The 18,208-nt window shown below is 52.3% G+C and overlaps 1 long non-coding RNA gene across 1 annotated transcript in view; it reads left to right on the top strand.

Moving 5' to 3' along the window:
- LOC109436288 (uncharacterized) overlaps positions 1–17,887 on the top strand; it is a 107,670-nt gene extending 89,783 nt beyond the window's left edge. Inside the window, exon 3 of the long non-coding RNA XR_012497691.1 lies at positions 16,711–17,887. This is a non-coding gene — a long non-coding RNA (uncharacterized LOC109436288). The remainder of the gene's footprint in view (positions 1–16,710) is intronic.
- Positions 17,888–18,208: the final 321 nt, after the last annotated feature.

Genomic DNA, 18,208 nt, shown 5'->3' with positions numbered 1-18,208 from the left:
GTGGCTGCCTAGTGCATGCAGGTGGGACTTTGTGTTCCCTCTATCAGGAAGGCGCTGGCCACAGATTCTCTGGGTGTTCACAGTTCTTTTTGTAAGAAACATTTATAAGAACGTAAAGGAGAGCTTACCACTGAATGCACCTTTGATTCATTGTTTGTGCAAAGCTGTAATCAGAGTGTGCGGCACCCCTACCTGTGTTTTCCTCCTCCCCGTAAGTTGTTGCTCAGGTAAAGCTGAGGCCCCAGCCGCCCGCGCCGTCGCAGGTGTGAGCGACAGGCCCTGCGCAGCGCCGTAGGCATGAACGCCTGCCTGCTTCACTCTCCCCTCTCCCCACGCAAGTGCAAACACGCTCCCCCACGCCTGTGTGCAAATGCAGCTCCTGCCCCTCCGTCACGTTGTTCCTGCCTTCGTCCATCATCTCTCCGTTGCCCGGAAGGCTGAGCCCCAGAACAGCGTCTCTGTCGTTTTGGTCACTGCTCTGTTCTGCATCCACAATAGTGCCGGCGCACGGTAGACGTTCAGTCCGTGCTAGCCGGACGAGCGCGTGGACTCGCAAAACTGAACAGCTTCGCACAGGGGTCCTGAGATGCAGGTGGCAGCCCTGTGTGGTGCAGGACTGGACAACGGGCGCAGCGCGAAGGACCGCCAGGGGGCGCTGGTGACCGTGAACCGGCGGTAGCAACTACTAAGAGCGGAGGGAGATAGATGCTGGTCACCTGAGTTCCAGCCCTAAGTGGAGGTGACATAGCTGGCATGCTGAGGGTCAGAAGGTTGAGGGGCTGGGCTATCAGTGGCTCTAAGGTAAGAATGAGACTGGTCCTCAAAGAAATAGGTGAACTGGGCGTTACTTGCATTCAGTTTGTTTTTTGGTGTGTTTTGTTTATTTGTTTTAATATTTAGTGATACCGATTGTGTTCCACTTTCTTTGTTGGGGGGGGATATTGGCGAACAGTGTGTTTCTCCAGGGCCCATCAGCTCCAAGTTAAGTCGTTGTCCTTCAATCTAGTTGTGGAGGGTGCAGCTCAGCTCCAAGTCCAGTCACAGTTTTCAATCTTAGTTGCAGGGGGCGCAGCCCACCATCCCATGCAGGAATTGAACCAGCAACCTTGTTGTTGAGAGCTTGTGCTCTAACCAACTGAGCCATCCTGTGGCCTCTCCTGCAGCTCAGCTGCAGCTCATTGTCTTCAATCTAGTTGCGGAGGGCGCAGCTCACTGGCCCACGTGGGAATCCAATCAGCAATGCTGTTCAGAGCTCGAGCTCTAACCACCTGAGCCATCCGGCCACCCCTGCATTGGTTTTCATATTTGCATTATAGAGCCAGGTGCAGAGCCAGTGCAAAGGTCCTGAAATTCAAACAAGCCAGAGTGTGGTGTGTTTGAGTGGAGGTGCAAGGGACAGGTACAGGCACAGAGGTGCTCACCTCCCCGCAGGGAGGGGCTCACCTGCACTCTTTCCTGCTGGTCGCCTGTGCCCCTGGCCAGCCTACCAGCGCCTGCAGGTCCGGGTGGGAAGAGGGACTCAGGCTGAGTCTCCCAGGCCGAATACCTTCTGTGCTGTGCCGGCAGGGTGTGTGGTTAGTGTGTGAAGATCTAAGACTCATCCCACCTTCAGGGTCCCGGTGACAAGGGAGGGATTGTGAAGCCAGAGCCAAGAGAAAGCGTAAATAGTGGATAGCAGACTTCCTGCCAGTTCTAACATTTAAGGAACCTGCAGAACCTCCGGTGGTGATAGAAAGAGAGGAAATGCAGTCGGTGTGAAGCGTGTTTATAACAACCCGCACAGGTGCGACCTGATCTGTATTCCGCCTGTGCTGGCTCCTGGGTCCTCACAGGAAGTAGGCCCACTGAACAGTTCCTGCGGGTCCCCTAGTGCACTGATCACCGAAGACACTCCCTCTTTCTGGTTTTGCCAGCAGAGAACCCGTAGTTCAGGGAAACTGCCCAGGTCACAAAGTTAAAAAATTGTAGAGCCAGCATTGGCCCCTGGGTTTGTCCACTGTGGGTGAGGTGGAGGCATGCCATGGCACTCGATAAACGTGTGTTGGGGGGATGATTGACAGGTAGTTGATTGAATGGTGGGAGCATTTGCAAGCCCCACACTCCTTCTAGCCTCACTGCACAAGGGCGGGCAGGGCAGCACGGGGGAGGGGACATCTCCCAGGCCACCTGCTACCGCGGCCATTGGCTCCTGTCCCAAGTGGACTTTTCATTGTTGTTTCCGAGTGTGTATGTGTACCCGTCACAGTCTCTGGAGAAGCAGAACCAATGCGGGGGGGGTGTACATGCTACTGGTTCTCGCTCCCTTTTAAGGAATTAGCTCACAAGACTGTGGGGATGAATCTGAAACCTGCAGGGCAGGTGGGCACATGGGAAACTCAGGCAGGGTCCCGGTGTCGCCATCTTGAGGTTGGATTCCTCTTCAGAGGACCTCAGTCTTTGCTCTTAAGGCCATCAACTGATTGGACAAGGCCCACCATGTTACAGAGGGTGAGCTGCTCACATGTAAAAATTACCCTCACAGCACCACCTGGGCTGCTGTTTGACCAAACACATGGGCATCATGGCCTGGCCTAGTGGACACACAAAATTAGCCATCATAACATGTGTACAAGACGCCATTGAAATCGCCTGCTGTCTTCTAAGCATTGGAGACCTGGCTGTCTTCATTGTTTCAGCAACACTGATATTGTAAGAATACCTGTAATGAAGGGGGCAGGTGGTTGTTAGGAGTGGTTTGCAGCTCTTGCTGTAAACTGGTCTGCTGTTTCAGAGCGGGGAATGGTCAGAAGGTGCCAAAACAGACTTCTGTGGGCAACCCCGTGTGGTCTGGGCGCGTGTGCCAAGGTCAAGTTCACCCCCCACCATGACAGCCTAGGCAAGGCTGACGGGATGATGGGCCCAGGGCCACCATGATCGGACCACCTGCCCAGAGGCCCCTGATGGGACACGGCTCACTTGAAATGCCTCTGTGCCCCCCACCCCCCAAAGTCCCCCAGCCTTGCGCTCTGGCTCATTTAAAAGCATGTCCTGAACCGGCCTTTTCCCCATGTTTTCCAGCTTTTGGTTTCCTCTCTGGGGATGAGAGAGCGTGCCTAGGCATGGCCACAGCTCTGAGCACCCTCCGTGAAGCCCCCTTGGGGTACAGGCTCCCCAGCTGAGCCCAGGCCGCACAGAGTGACTGGCTCCATGGCCGCAAGCCCCTCTGCCTTGTGGGAAATTGTGCCTGGAGGAGACAGTGGGGACCACCCTGTGACAACGCAGCCAGGACATCCAGGCTGCGTGACCCCTGCGTCCTCCCCCTCCTAGCAGAGACCCATGTTGGCCATTGAGGGAGATGGAACTGACATCTGCCAGCAGCAATACGGGGTCTTCTGAGCCCCCTGCCTGCCCCAGGGCATATCCTGGGCTTGGAGAGTGAGACTGTGTGCGTCCCAGGTGTATCATAAGTCTCTACCGAAACTTGGGGAGTCATTGCCTGACACCCAGACTCCACTGGCTGCTTAAAAAATTGTACACATGTAAGACATTCTAAAGAAAGAAACGTGGAGACCGTCTTAGATCTAAATGGACTTGAGTTCTCTGCGCGTCTCCACTAGTGCAGAGGTGTCCTTGGTGTGCCTCTCCCCTCAAACGTTGAGCTTGCGTGCTTTTGTGTGAACATAGGCACGCCCCAGCTGTTTTCGAAACAGTGCTTTTAGGGACTTGAACCCTTTGCAGTTGAAGTCAATGTAGGCACTTGAGTTTGGCTCAGTGATTAAAAGAAACCCCACTTTGGACGGGGGTCCTGTGTTCTGAAACCACGGAAGGGTGAGCTGGCTGGGCGATGCAGAGCTGGCCACCAGGTGGCAGTGTTGCATGGGAAAAAAGAGTGGCGTGAATGTCCGGGATGAGCCCTTTGGAGGGCAGTGACCACCCCAGTGCCCGTGGCTGGCAGAGCAGGTGCCTGTCTGTGGGACCGTGAGCTCTCGCCCTGACCTGGAGAGAGAGCTGCAGGTGACCGAGCCAGCGTGCTTGAGGTCTTTCCTTAAGGAGTAAAAAAAGCTTCCCTGGGCTGCATGTCCGAGTGCTGCTTAAAGGGGTGGTGGTGGTGGGGGGACCCAGGTCTTCCTGCACGTTCATCGTTCACACTTTGTGTGGAGGACGTGGCAACCCCCTCTGAGAAGCTTCTCACCCAGACGGCCCTGTTCCCGAGATGCATGCCTGGTATGAGCTGCAGGCAGGCCGGCAGCCTGGGAATCAGTGTATTTCATTAACTGTCCCTTTCCACCTTCTCTACTTGCCCCCAGGAATTGATGGTCAGCGAGTGACCATTGTCATGCACTTGCCCTCTGAGCCCCGCATTGGCTGCCCTGGGCACAGTGGCAGGACAAGCCCAAGTGTGGACACAGTGGTCAGTGGGCTTGCACTGGACAATCTGAACAGAGTCAGGCACTTCTAAGCATTCCTGGGGCCCTGTGCCCCCCCCCCGCCCCGAGGAGCAAATTTGCTGGCATCTGGGCCAGGTGTGCCCTGATGTCCCCAGATGAAAGGACAGCCCTCCATCTGCTCATTTGTTTGCTTCGTCTTAAGTCGATGGCCAGGAAACCGACAACGGGAGGCATTGGGACCCTGTGTCACACAGCTTGAATTTGGGCTTCCATTCTGTTAGGAGAATCAAACAAGCTCAGCTCTTTTGTCTTTTCCTGTGACGTTGGAAAGAAGTTAGTCACGGCAGTAAAAAAGGGGCTCCTTCTCTGTGCCTGCATCACACGTCCGGACTGACACGCAGCCTCGCCTGGGCCAACCCCACAACTCCCAGTGGCTGTGTGTTCGAGGGCCCCTGGACCCCAGGTGGCCAGGTAAGGATTTTAGCTTCTGGCTAAACAGGGCCACCCAGTCCCTCCTGGGGGACCTTCCCTCACGACAGAACTGCTAACCTGTGTGGACCAAACTCACAGGAAGGGGACCTTGTGATTGTCACGAAAGTGAGCCCGAGCCACCCCTGGGGGCAACATGCTGCTCACTTCTTCACTTCTGGCTGCTGACCCCCCCTTAGCTCAGAAGCCCACGGGCAGCAAACTCAAGTTTTTATACATTCAGTTATTGTAAAAATAGTGCAGCCGGCAGATTTTTAGCCATTTAGACCCAGTCTGCTTGACATGGCTGTGCATGTTCTGTGAGCCCTCAGTTCACAGCTGTCACCTGCTCAGGGGCTCCTTCCCGTCTCCCACTCTGTGTGTACTCTCCGTCCCTCCATTTGTCTGTACGTCCATCTCTGTGTGTCTGCCTCTCTGTCTCTTCCTGTCTCTGTCTCTCTCTCCTACACGAATGGAAGTGAAAATCTCCCAAATGGCCAAGACGATGGAGGAAGGGCCGAGTTCCCTGAGCCTCTGCTTCCCAACTGCCACCAACCTGTGACACGAGTACGCAGGAGGTCGCAGGTGCTATCTGTTCCCACCCACTGCTTTGGCCCAACATGGGGCCCTACAGTGTGGCACCAGTGGGTCCCTGCAGACCAGCGGCAGGGCCGGGGTCCCCCGTGTCTCTGGTGTTCATGTAGACAGACCCTCTCCAACGTTTGGTGTGGGTGATAAGACACTTGCTGGCCAGAGCGCGGCTCCTGAGGGTGCTGGGCGGAAGTGCTGTGCTATGGGAAGGGGCCCCTGGGCCCGTGGCTGCTGCCTGAGTCACTCTGAGCCCAAGCTGGGACACTGTGCAATGCAGTGGGCGTGGTAACCGCCGGCTCAGGAAGGAGGCATTGCTTCCCACGGTTTCTCGGGGGTACCCACACCAGGCACCCATCAGTCCTTCTCTTGTGGGTGGTCCAGCGGCCAAAACCCATGCTCGGCGGCCCCGAGGTCAGAATTCCATGATGCATCTGTTTCCCATACACTCTGGCTCTGACCGGTTTAATATTTTCTACTTGATAAGACTCAACAGCTATTTATAACAAAACCCACGTCAAACAAAGATAGAAACTGCTTGCACAGGAAAAAAAATTGTTTTTCAAGAGGCCATGGGAACATAATTTTAAACTATGAAACCCCAAACCGTTGTCACTCACATGAGTTCTAAGGTGGGGGGGTTCCCCCATCACCAGGGTCATACTTGCCGTGGAGAAGGAGGCTGGGCTAAGCCGTGCAGACCAAGGCCGGTGGCGCCGTCGGGGCTGGCAGGTGTGAGAGGTACGTGCTGGCAGACGGCGGGTCTGCTGGTGACCAACTACTGAATGAGACTTGAAGTCACTGCAAGCACATGGCCTGCTCAGGGCCTGAGGGGCTTCCCGGGATGCGGGACTTCTAGTGTGAAAACTGGAGCAGTTCTGGGCACACTGGGACCACCGGTTGCCCCCCCCAACCCAGGACAGGTGACCTCATTTGCATTCTCCTTGGTACATGTCTGACTGACTGCTCCTGGGTTTTCATACGTGCGCTGCTGTTAATGTTTCCTCTTCTATGATTCCATTTACATCATTTGCCCATTTCTCTACTTGTCTTTCTGTTTTCATCTTTTTAATTTGAATCGCAAATATCCTTTAGCTTGTCAGGCCCATTTGGATCTCAGTCTTAACTGGAACGTGTCAGCGTAGAGATATTCATAAACAAGGGTGTCTGCTCCTGTGTTATGTGTCATGGAAACAGCAAAACAACACAAAACAAATGGTCTGGAAGTGACATGATTTTCCACCCGAGGGCGATTGTTTAATACAATTAATGACGGTGAAACTATGCTATGGAGTATTACACAACTACAGAACAGAATGAGTTATATTGATGTATGTGACGTGAAAATAGTCCCGTGTTAGAAATGACAAAGGTGGCTGCATTCCTGTCCGATTAGCACAGGACACTGGGCAGAGTGTCGACTGCGGCGAGTGTGCTGAACTCTTAGAGCAGAAACCAGGCACCAGCAGCAAGGGCAGGTTTTCACCTTTACTCTACTGGCCACCATGCTGCTCGCGCAGGGACAGTGGTCTTACAATTAAAGGCACCAACAGATTCAAGAAAACCAGTATGGACGTCGGACGTGTACATTCTGTGACCTTTTTGTTTCATTAAAAACAATTTGTACAGGAATTAGAGACACAGTTTCTAACTTCATAGATTTTTAAAAAGAAAGCGAAAGAAGTGAATGGATGATGATAAAAGCCTGAATTCAAGAAACAGAAAAGAGAGCGAGAACCGGAAAACGTAAGGGAACGGAGTCCTGGCGTTCCGTCTTTGACGAGAGCTCGGCAGGTCCGATCAAGGAAGAAAGGGGCACTGTTTGCAGGGCGGATGCCAGGGCCTGCGCCTGGAACGCAGCTCTCGTCCATGTGGGTGAAGACATTGCTTAGACGTGGAGTGGCAGCCAGGACAAGGTAAATACACAAAACCCCCAACGCACAGCTTCCCTTGACGTTACCAATGACACAAGTGGCTAAGGCACAGAATAACCAGAAAGAAATTAAACAAAAATGGTTTAGATCCACAGGCCATAAACTATAAAATTGAATTAACTAACTTGATTTAATAATAAAATCTATGAAAGGATAGAGAGACCCACCATAAATCTGTCCGGGGAGACGTGACGTCATGGAAAGCCCGTCACCCCACACTCATGTGCGCGTGTTCACACGGTCCCCAGGAGAAGACCCATCGTACACCAGTCAGCCCCAGACTCTGCAGAGGCTTTTAGCTTTTATTCTAAATACAGCAGGAAGCCATGGATGCTTTGAAGAGGGGAGTGATAGGGGATGATTTGTGTGTTTTAGAGACCACTGCCGCTTCTCTGTGATGATGACTTGTCAAGGGGAGAGAAGAATGGAAGGGACTGGCCCAGTGACGAGAAGAAAGCTTTGCACACATAACAAATGACGGTAGCTCAGACTGGGGCCGGAGGGCGCCGTCAGTCAGGACTTTGAGGCACGGATGGCTCTGACGCACGTTTCAGACTGGAAACGACAGGACCTGTCGATGGACGGGATGTGCCTTTGGAGGAAGACAAGGCCCCAGCGTGACTCAGCTTCCTACTAGGGGGCACCGCTTGCCCCACCAGCTGGGGAAGATGGTGGCTGGAGTCGTTCTTGCCTTCGACAGACGTGCCGATGTCAGCCGAGAGGCATCCTGTACAGTCACTTACGGGAGTGAGCTTTTGGGGGCATGGCTGCTGCCGGGGTCACATTTGGAATTGCTTGCATACAGATGTCCTATGTAGAGAGAGGGAGAGACAGAAGGAAGGAGGAGAGAAGACAGGAGGCTCGGAGGAACCTCAGCGTCTCAGAGACAGAGAAGCTGCTGCACAGAGCAAGCAGGGAGGGGGTGACCTTGGCGGTGGGTGTGGGATCCGTTGGAAGGGGGAGGGGAGCTGTGAGGACTGCTGTGGGGCCCGGGGAGGATGGGAACGGAAGTGTCCTAGTGGTTAGGAAGGTGGGTGAGAGCTCGCCCTGCCTTTGAAGCTAACAGATCAGCCTGTGAATGTGTCATGGATGCGAATGACACACACCACCCCTGCCTCTTCTGGCTGCAAGTGTCACTGAGGCAGCTCTGCTTCCCCCAGAGGACCTGGCTGCAGCCTGGGCTCCAGGCATGCCACGCCGGGCTCAGAGTAAAGGCCCTCATCAATGCCCGGCGGGTACGTGAACGTCACACTGGCATGGTTCCCTACCCCAAGTACCCAGCAGGAGTGTGCAGGGACAGTGGGCCCAGATCACGCTTGCATAGCCAGCAGTCGTTAGCAAGTCACAAACATGGGAGTGAACAGCAAATGTTGTAGCTGCTGGGCAGCCCCTGAAGTGAGCAGCACGTACTCCTCCCGCCACGGGGACTCGGGCAGCTGCAGGTGGTGACACTCTGGTCGCCTTTGGCCACTGAGGTGCCTGTGTGACCAGCTGCAGAAAGGGCACACGCTGGGAGGGGGGCTGTGTCTGGAGTGCACAGCAGGCATGTGCGGTGCCCAGGGCCCAGCTGACCGCCTCTGCCACCCTCACCTGTGCTGCCAGACCATGTCGTTGGCAGCAGACCTCTGTGACTGCGTTTGGGGAAGGCCTGCGGGAGGCAGGTGTGGGCTCTGAGGGGGGGACCTGAGACTCACCTGCTCCAGTGAGTGGCTGGGGGGGAGGGGCAAGGAGCATACAGAGAGGGAGATGGGCTCCCACCTGGGCCGCGCCCTCTTCTCCAGTATCTGGGATCAGACCCATTTCACCTTCCCAAGGATTAACTTTCATTCTAGAACCTTCATGTGGGATAAAGCTTTGGCACCGATGGCCTAGGTCTCACCAATAGCCGTGGGAACAGGTCACTCCCCCCTTGTTCTGTTACCAGCCATTCTGTGTTGGCAGAAGTGAAATGCTCCACGAGCAAAGTTCCTTCTGTACCGGGCAGGGCTTCGTTTCCCAGCCGGCACAGGACAGAAGGGGTAATGACACAGTTGGCACCGCGTGGATATGCACGCTCTTATCTTTCCATCAGCGTCAGTGACCAAGGGTGCATCGTCCCCCGTCCACACTTCTCATGAGCAGACACTGAACTTCCACGGCTCACTTTCCACATGGACAGACAGACTCCCTATAGGTGTGTGTTACCCTGAGCACCTGGCCTCTGTCATTAAGAAAAACAGACGCAGGCATTTCAAAACAACCCGGCTGAACTTCATGGCCAAACAACTGCAAAGTGTGGGGAGGCACCTGCTAACCATCACGACCGAGCTCGTTACCGTTACTTTCTAGAGGACTCAGAAATTAACAGCACACCAAAACCGGAATTAAACGGGCAACACAAAATGTTCACCACACGCTGCAAAACGTTGAACCACACACTTAAAAAGAAAGGAACAAAAGCAAAGAAATGCAGGGAAAGACAAGCAGCCAGCCGGTGGGAGGACGTGACCAGGTCAGCACAGCCTGGGTGCAGAGTGCTGAGCCCGGGGGGCGGGGACGTGGGGAGGGTCCTGCGAGCAGCCTGCAGATGCCCCAGAGCCCTCAGCTGCCCCGCCAGGCTTGCAACAGCCACGTCCTGCTGCCCTGATTCTGCAGCAGCGCCCACACACCACTCAGAGAAGTGCTGCCACTCCAGGTTTCTGACATTGGGACAGAAAAGGCACAGCCTGGCTGGCGGTGTCACTGAGCCACTGAAATCCTGGATGCAAAAGGATCACAGTCCCCTTTACCCACGCTTCGACTACAATAAAAACGTACCCTAATGTTTCCAATCCAGGAGTGATGTGTCAGGAGGCAGAGCTTAGCAGAGCACCCCAGGAACAGTGGCTTACAGACAGACAGACAGGGCTGTCGTTCTCAGTGACAGTTTCAAGGTGGAGATGTTTGTCCCCGGACGCTGGCTGTGAAGAGGCACCAGCAGACACCCAGGCGTCCAAGCTTCTGTCTTTCTGTTCCCACGATCCCGGCCTGTGGGCAGAGAAGCTGCATTTTTTCCTGACTCTTTGGGGAGCTGACAGGGACCCCCACCAGGGGAGGCAGATCTGAGTTCATGGGAAGGGGGCTGCGGCCCAGCAAGGCCATTGTGCTGGGGGGGGCTGCATGAGGGGCCGAGGCGGGATCAGGATGGGTGTCGAGCCAGAAGTGAGGCGTGGGCCACACGGGCCTGCCTGACGTGCTGTTGCAGACGGGTCTGGGCTGCCCGTCAGGACACATGATGGCCACGGGGTCTCCCCCTGGACGCTCACGTGGGCGCCGAGGCCCTTCACCAATATGGTGACACGGGCTAGGGTGGACTCGGGTCAACAGGGCCGTGGGTGTGGTGACGTGGCTGCAGGTACACGTGGTGCCGTGGGTGGTGCGCAGAGGGGTTGTGGGTCTGCACGAAGCTGGGATCCACCTCCCGGGCAAGAGCCCTTGGGGTGGCCACAGAGTCAGAGGATGAGACCCAAGGATGTCATGTTGTCCCGGTGGCCTTGGGGGGCTCAGGCGACCGGGAGGAAACATGCAGGGAGGCCGGGAGGGTGTGGGAGAGTGGACCACGGCCCCCACAGCGCCCCTTGTTCTGGTGGGCGAGGGTTGAGCAGGTCAGAGGCAGGGAGGGAGGCAGGGGTCCAGGGGCCAGCCCCATGTTCCGGGAACCCGCTCACCCCCTGTGGCTTTGTCATCCCAGGACGCCTGTCTGTGACCCCCATGGGCTCATGCACACTTGGGCTCCTGTGGAGCGGGGCTTCTCGGAGTCTGGACACTCGCCGACCCGGGGGCCTCTCTCAGCCTCTGCTCCTACAGCACAGCACAGCACAGCACAGGGTTCCCGCATCCTGTCTGCTGAGCCTGCAACCGTGGGGGGCTGGGCTAGGCCCCCCGCCCTCCAGCTGCGGTGCCTTCCCCAGGCTGAAGGCGCCTCAGCCCCTCACCCGGGGTCCCCAGACCCTGCCCGTGTGCGCTGCCAGCCCAGCTCAGGCTGACCACCCGGGTGGCCGGGCCGCGAGCTGATGGGACCCCCAGAGGGGGCCGTCCGGGGATGGCATGGCTCGTGTGATGTCGCAGGCCATCCCGGGGGACCTGCGCGAGCCCTGCACAACATCACAGCGACATGAAAAGGAAGGAGAGGGGGAGACAGATGTGGTGTCCTGTAAACACGCTGATTTCTCAATGTAAACCAGATTCCAGGACATCAGATAAACATCTGCGTCGGAGCCCGGGCCCCCCACCTCCGGGAGGCCCAGGGGTCTGCATCGCCTACTCTGGGACCTGTCAGAGTGACCGTTGAAACGTTTCGTAATCAGGCGAGATTGGGCTTGCATTCCTCCCCTAAATCCCCCAGATCTCTGCAATTTTAGGTCTTCTCAAAAATGCAAACATTTGGTAATTAAATGACCGAGGGAAAAAAGCATAGAATGTGCTCTCAACTGGAAAATACCAATTTAGGAAGTCATTCTGGTTTTCCACCCACCTTGGGCTGGGCTGGGAGCTTATCTCTGCTAAGAGGAATCTGCTGAGGCCGGGGCCTGGGGGGCCGCCCGGGCTGCTAACAGCTTCCTCTGAGAGCATGAGCTGCCAGGGCCTGGGGAGGGGGCTGAGCGACCCTGGCTCTGTGACACCGGGATTTGGGGGCGTGAGGCCCCGATATTGCATCCAGCTGTGTGGCAGCACCAAGGACAGTGGCCTTGACTCCAATGTCAGTGATTTGTTTTGCTTCCCTGCCAGCTGGCTGGGTCCCCACCCCAGTCCTTCACTCCTGCGTGGACCTCGGCCGTTGTGCATGGAGCCACAAACATATATTCACAGAAAATATTCATACATTTCTGCTTTTATTCCCTGTTAGTTATTCTCCTTATTGATTTTACTTAATGTTATCTTTTTTGACCACATGCAACCCTGAAATGGCTCTGGCAGTTTTAAGTTCCTTTCCTCTCTCTGCCGTTTCTCTAGGTGCTGGTTGGTCTTTCTTGTGGTTTTGCTGCAAGAATGACACGCATATTTTATTATTTATTCTTCTTCTTACACAAAAGGGAGAATCAGATATATGCTCTTTATTTAAAGCTCATAATGTCTTTTTTTTTTAAAAAAAAAAGCTTTAAATTGGAAACAATTATAGATTCACAGAACTTTTAAAAATAGTTCTGAGGATTCCCATGTACCTGCCCACCAGGTGGCCCCGCTGGTTACAGCCAGGAACCTGGCTTTGCTACAAGGTGTCTAGTTCTTAGCCACTGTGTCGCTGTGTAACGGCAACACACAACTGTCCCTCCCCAGAAACAGCTCCCTCAGTGTCCAGACCCTTCTCCCACCATCGCTAATTCTTATCTACCGCTAAGCTAAGCTGTCTTCTATGGCTGTAACCTTGTCCTTTTGAAAATGGTATATAAGTGAAGTCACACAGTGTGTGACCATCTGAGACTGGCTTTTTCTCACTCAGCCTGGTGCCCTGGAGGTCCGTGGGAGTTGTGGCGAGTTACCAGTCACTCATGACTTCTTATGTAGCATCTCAGGGTACCCATGTACCACCATCTGTCCCGCCATTCACCGAGGGAAGTATATTTTAGTTGTTTTATTGCAAACAAAGCTGCCCTAACCAGCCATGTACGTTTTCTTGTATGAACAGAAGTTTTCACTTTTGTGGGGTGAACGCTCAGGAGTGAGTGCCATTGCTGGGCCATCTGGTAAGTGTAGGCTTAGCTTTTTAAGAAACTGTCAAACTGTTCCAGACTGGAGGCACATTTTCCATCCCCACCTGCGTGTCTGTGAGCTGCTCTCCGTGTGGCCGGCCTGTGGCACTGCCATTACCGTGTAACTTAGCTGTTCTAATCGGTGTGTGGCAGTGTGTCACTATGGTCAGGCTTTGCGTTTCCTGATGGCTCAGGGTGATCTCTTCTCAGGTTCTTAGCCACCAGCACGTCCCCTCGTGTGACACGGCTCTTCGTGTCTTTGGCCCCTTTCGTTTGTCGTTTTCCCGTTGACTTTGGAGAGTTCTTCATATGTTCTAAGTGAGTCCTTTGTCAGATGTAGGCTTTGCAAGTACTGCCTCTCAGCCGGCAGCTTAGCTTTTCATCCTCTTCACAGGCCTTTCTCAGGGCAAAAGGTTTGAATTTTAATGAAGCCTTCTTCATTGATTTTTTAAAAAAATTTATGCACTGTGTTTTTGATGTTATATTTCAGAGGCCCTGAAGAGTTCCTCCTATGTTTGTTTTTGAAGTTTTATGTTTTATGTTTAAATCTATGATCCAGTTTCAGTTAATTTTTTTTATAAAGTGGTGTGAGGTTTAGGTGTGGGGTCCCCCCCCCCCAACAAGGTATGCAATCGCTCTAGCTCCCTCTGTTGAAAAGACTACACCTTCCTCCTCTAAACTGTTTTTGCATTTTTGTGAAATGCCCACCTGCGGGCTTGTGTAGGTCTGTGTGTGAACCACGTTCTGCTCCATTTCCCTGTGTGTCTGTCCCCTCCTCGGGGTCATGCTCTTGACCTCCACGGCTTGACAGTAAGTCTGAAAATCGAGTGGTCTGCTTCCTCCAACTCGACACCTCTTCTTTTCAAAGTCTGGCTATGCACGTCCTTCTGCCCTTCCCTGTCCATTTTAAAATCAGTTTGTCTATTTCTACAAAAATTTTTTCCGGGTTCTCTGGTATGAATTATGTTAAATCTATGTAGCTCAGTTTGGGAAAAAGTGAAATATAAAAGCAATCATCATAATTCACATATTTATATATGTATTTAATGATATGTTAATATAGTTCATAAAGAACCAGATGAAATCATTTTGAGAAAGAACTGAGTGAAAGGACTTTTACTTTCCAGTCTTAAAACTGACTACAAACGTTCTCAGGATGATATCGGTACAGACACACAGTTGAGGCAACAGAACTAGGAATCCAGAAACAAACCTTTACATTTGCTGCCCATTAATTTTTGACAAAGGCAACTCAAGACAGGGAAGGAGCGTTCTTTTCAACAATGGTGCAGGGGCATCTGGATAGTCACATGCCAAAAAACAAATTTGGGCCCCCGCTCATGCCAGGCACAAAAGTTAATACACGGTGGACCTAAATATTAATAGAAGAGTGAAAAATAGAATTGTTAGAGCAAACACAGGAGAAAACATTTGAAACCTCGGCCTCAGCACGATTCCTCAGCTGTGACTCCAAAGGCATGATCCACAGAAGGAAACATTGGACTCCATCAAAATTAAAAATGTTATGGTTCAAAAGACACCATTAAGAAAAAAAATAAAAAGACAAGCACAGATGAAGAGAAAATATTTGCAAACCACAGAGCTGATAAAGGGTTGTGTTCAGAGTCTAAAAAGAACGCTTGTAATAATAAGGCAAACACCCCAATTAGAAACTAGTGGGAAGGGGCAAAATATTTGAATAGACATTTTACCAATTTCATAATTTGTGACACATTTATTTAATGCTACACATGTCCCAGCCCAGCCTAGCCCGTCATTCCGACAGGCACTGTTTTTATTAGTGTCACTTTTAATCATTTTGTATTTCCACATCTGATTACCTTTTGAACCTACAATTTACAGTTGTGTGCTGTTTGGTTTCCAACGTAAGACCTATCCCTTCGGTGGCTTAATTTCTAACGCTTTTGCCTTGTGCTTGGAGACTGTATGAGTATCCGATGGCTTCGTACTCACACTGCCACCCCCGCTCTCTTTAGGGCTGTGACCATTTGGCTGGCACATGTTGTCCTGCCCTCTTACTGTCAGCTACGCTGACTGTCTGTGGAAGAGTTTTGTTGGATCTTTGACTTGTAGCGAATCCGTAACCTTGTCCTTGCGTTGGAAAATTTCCTCCGTTTGCTCCTCTGAGGACGTCTGCTCCATCAGTTCCGTTTCTGCCTCCACTAGGCTCTCTCTTTGCTCCTTACTTTTTGTCACCACACACTATTAGACATGCCGAGTCTCCTTCCACTGCCTTAGAAGTTTTATGTTCCCTTTTTACTGTGTTGACACTCATGCCTCCACGGCGCCTGTCTTCTTGCACACCGGGCACGCCCTGTTGCACACACACTTGCCTGCCCGCCCACTGTACCTCACTATTACAGAATCTGCTTCTCCAGTGTGGGGATCACTTTCCTTTTTTTGTTTTTTTTAACTGTAACCAAAATAACTTATGTATAACGATGAAATAGGCAAAATAAGTTATTAGCCCATGGACCCCTTCAGTATGAAAAGCACAGTGACCCATGACCAGGAGGGATTCATTCCAGGGCTTCACATTCTTCTTATGTTAGGAATTCTCCTGACATAACTCACCATGTCGAAATATCAAAGATGAAAGGCTTCTAATCAATGAGATGTTAGGGCATTTGATAAAATGCAGCAGTGATATCTGATCTTTAAAAATCCTTCGTAAAGTAGGACTGCAAAGAGGCTTCCATGTCATAATTTAACAATGTATCTAACTTAACATAATCTTAATACATATATCTGCTGGGTATTGTTTATTTTACATGTTTATAGGTAGTAAGTCTTTTAAGCTTCCAAACAGTAGTGTGAGATGCTATGGGATAGGTAGTCCTTCTTTTTATTAAATTTATTGGGGTGACAATAGTTAGTAAAAGGACACAGGTTTCATGTGCACATCTCTGTAATCCATCATCTGTATCTCACATTGTGTGCTCACCACCCAGAGTCAGTTCTCCTTCCATCGCCATGTATTTGACCCCTTTTCCCTCCTCTCCCACCCCCGCTCCCCTCTGGGTTTAACTTTTCTTACTCTGCTCTTGCCTTTTTTTCCAAGATCATGATAAGTTCAGCAAAATATTTGATGGCCCCGTTTTATCAGATCGGTCAAGTCCCTACTGGATGTGTGTACGTGATTTTTAAATTGTTTTCATGTTTCTCCAGAAAGTGTTTTCAACGTGCGATTTTGTGGGACATTTTTTTGAGTCCTTGTTTGCCTGAGAATATTTCTCTTATCCCCTCATATTATTCCCTCCCATGTAAAAGTATTTGGTGCTGGATAAAGAGTTGTCTGTGGAATGTTCTTTCCTTCCATGCGTAAAGCACCGGGCCTCTCTCCCTGCTCTGCTGGGGCTGTGGGAGGCTCGGTACCAGCCTGGGCCTCCCTCTCTGGGGAGCAATCAGCTCTCTCCCTGGAGAATTTTAAACTGTCTGTTTATCATTCCTCCTCTTTCCTTTCACTATGTACGAATGCATGGGGAGGGGGTTCCTTTTTTTCTGTTTGGCCCTCTATGAACCCCTTTAATATAAGGGTTTTTAATTTTAATTTTTTATTTGTTAAATCTTTAATTCTGGGGAAAATTCTCCCAAAGATTTTGTCTGGTATTTCTTTCTCTCCAGAGTCATTTTCTCTCCATCTCCAATTCCGGTTATTGACACGTTGGCCCCTCTGCTTTGATCGTCCACATCTCTTAAGTTTTCCTTCCCTTTCCTGCTTTCTTCTGGAAGAGTTCCCCCCATGTGGTCGTCACCTCCTTGATAATGTGGCAGCTGGGACACCCTAACACTCACCAGGTGGCAGCACACGAGACACCTTGGGGACCTGGAGGAAGAACTGTTGGAATAAGAAATGATAAAACAACAGGAAGAAGACAGGTCTTTGGGGTGAGAGCAGGACTTTGTGAGAGATGCCTTGGCCTGTGCTTTTAAACACAAGAGGGGACAGACTGGTAGGAGGACAAAGGGCGAAGCCACTTGGACACAAATGTACAGTTCTTCACACCCTCACAGCCAGGGGGTGCGGTCAGCACCTCAGATCCAGCACTGGCGGCAGCTGCAGGGACCACATGAGCCCCCCTTGCAGCCCCCACAGGACCCACAGCCCCCCTTGCAGCCCCCACAGGACCCACAGCCCCCCTTGCAGCCCCCACAGGACCCACAGCCCCCCTTGCAGCCCCCACAGGACCCACAGCCCCCCTTGCAGCCCCCACAGGACCCACAGCCCCCCTTGCAGCTGCCACATGGCCCACAGCCTCCTTTGCCACAGCTGGAGCAGGGACAGGCTGGCACACAGCAGCTGGAGCCACAGCCATGGTGACTATAAAATTTCCATGGACACAGTGACGACGTGGCGGCATCCCAAGGCCAATCTTGCTGGGTGACAACACCAGACCCAAAAGAGCACGTGCTGTGTGATTCACGTCACTGACACGTTCAGATGAATCCACAGTGACAGAAAGATCGTTGGCTGTGTGGGGACGAGGTGGGTCAGCAGTGGAAGGAGAAGGGAGGGACAGGGGTGACAAGCTAGTGGGGGTGAAGGGTGCCTATTACCCTGATGGGGTGCCAGTGCCATGTCAAAATGTGTCAACCTATGCACTTCAGATGTGTGCAGTTTAGGGCACCCAACTAGACCCCATAAAGCATTAAAAAGACACATACACATTGGTACTGGGTTAAAATACATGGGACGTTTACCATCTTAGCCATTTCTAAGTGTTCAGCTCAGTGGAACTAAGTGCATTCACACTATGTGCCGCTGTCCCCCCACCATCCTCATAACTCTTCTTCTTGTAAGTTTAATAATAAAAAAGACACGTGTAGCCTCCACGTCCTCGTGTTCTGTCTGGCCCTCCACCATCACGCGGGCCAGTGGGCAGGCCGTCCGCCGAGACCAGGGGAAGGGCTGCCCGCGCTATGAGGGCCACAACACAATGGCCGTGCCTGAGTCACTGCAACCTGCATACTTTTCTTGCTGCCAGAAGAAAATGCTTTGGGATGTGAAGGACGACGATGTCATTCAGTCCTGACTGACGTTCCTACACAGTGTCTGATGCAGGCAACACTTCCAGGCCCTGTGTGACCTGGGCGAGCTACACAGTCGCTCTGAGCTTCAGTC

This window comes from Rhinolophus sinicus, linkage group LG06, assembly GCF_036562045.2.
Source record: "Rhinolophus sinicus isolate RSC01 linkage group LG06, ASM3656204v1, whole genome shotgun sequence".
Lineage (NCBI taxonomy): Eukaryota > Metazoa > Chordata > Mammalia > Chiroptera > Rhinolophidae > Rhinolophus > Rhinolophus sinicus.
Note: the sequence above shows the minus strand (reverse complement) of the source record. Positions and strands in the feature narration are given on the sequence as shown.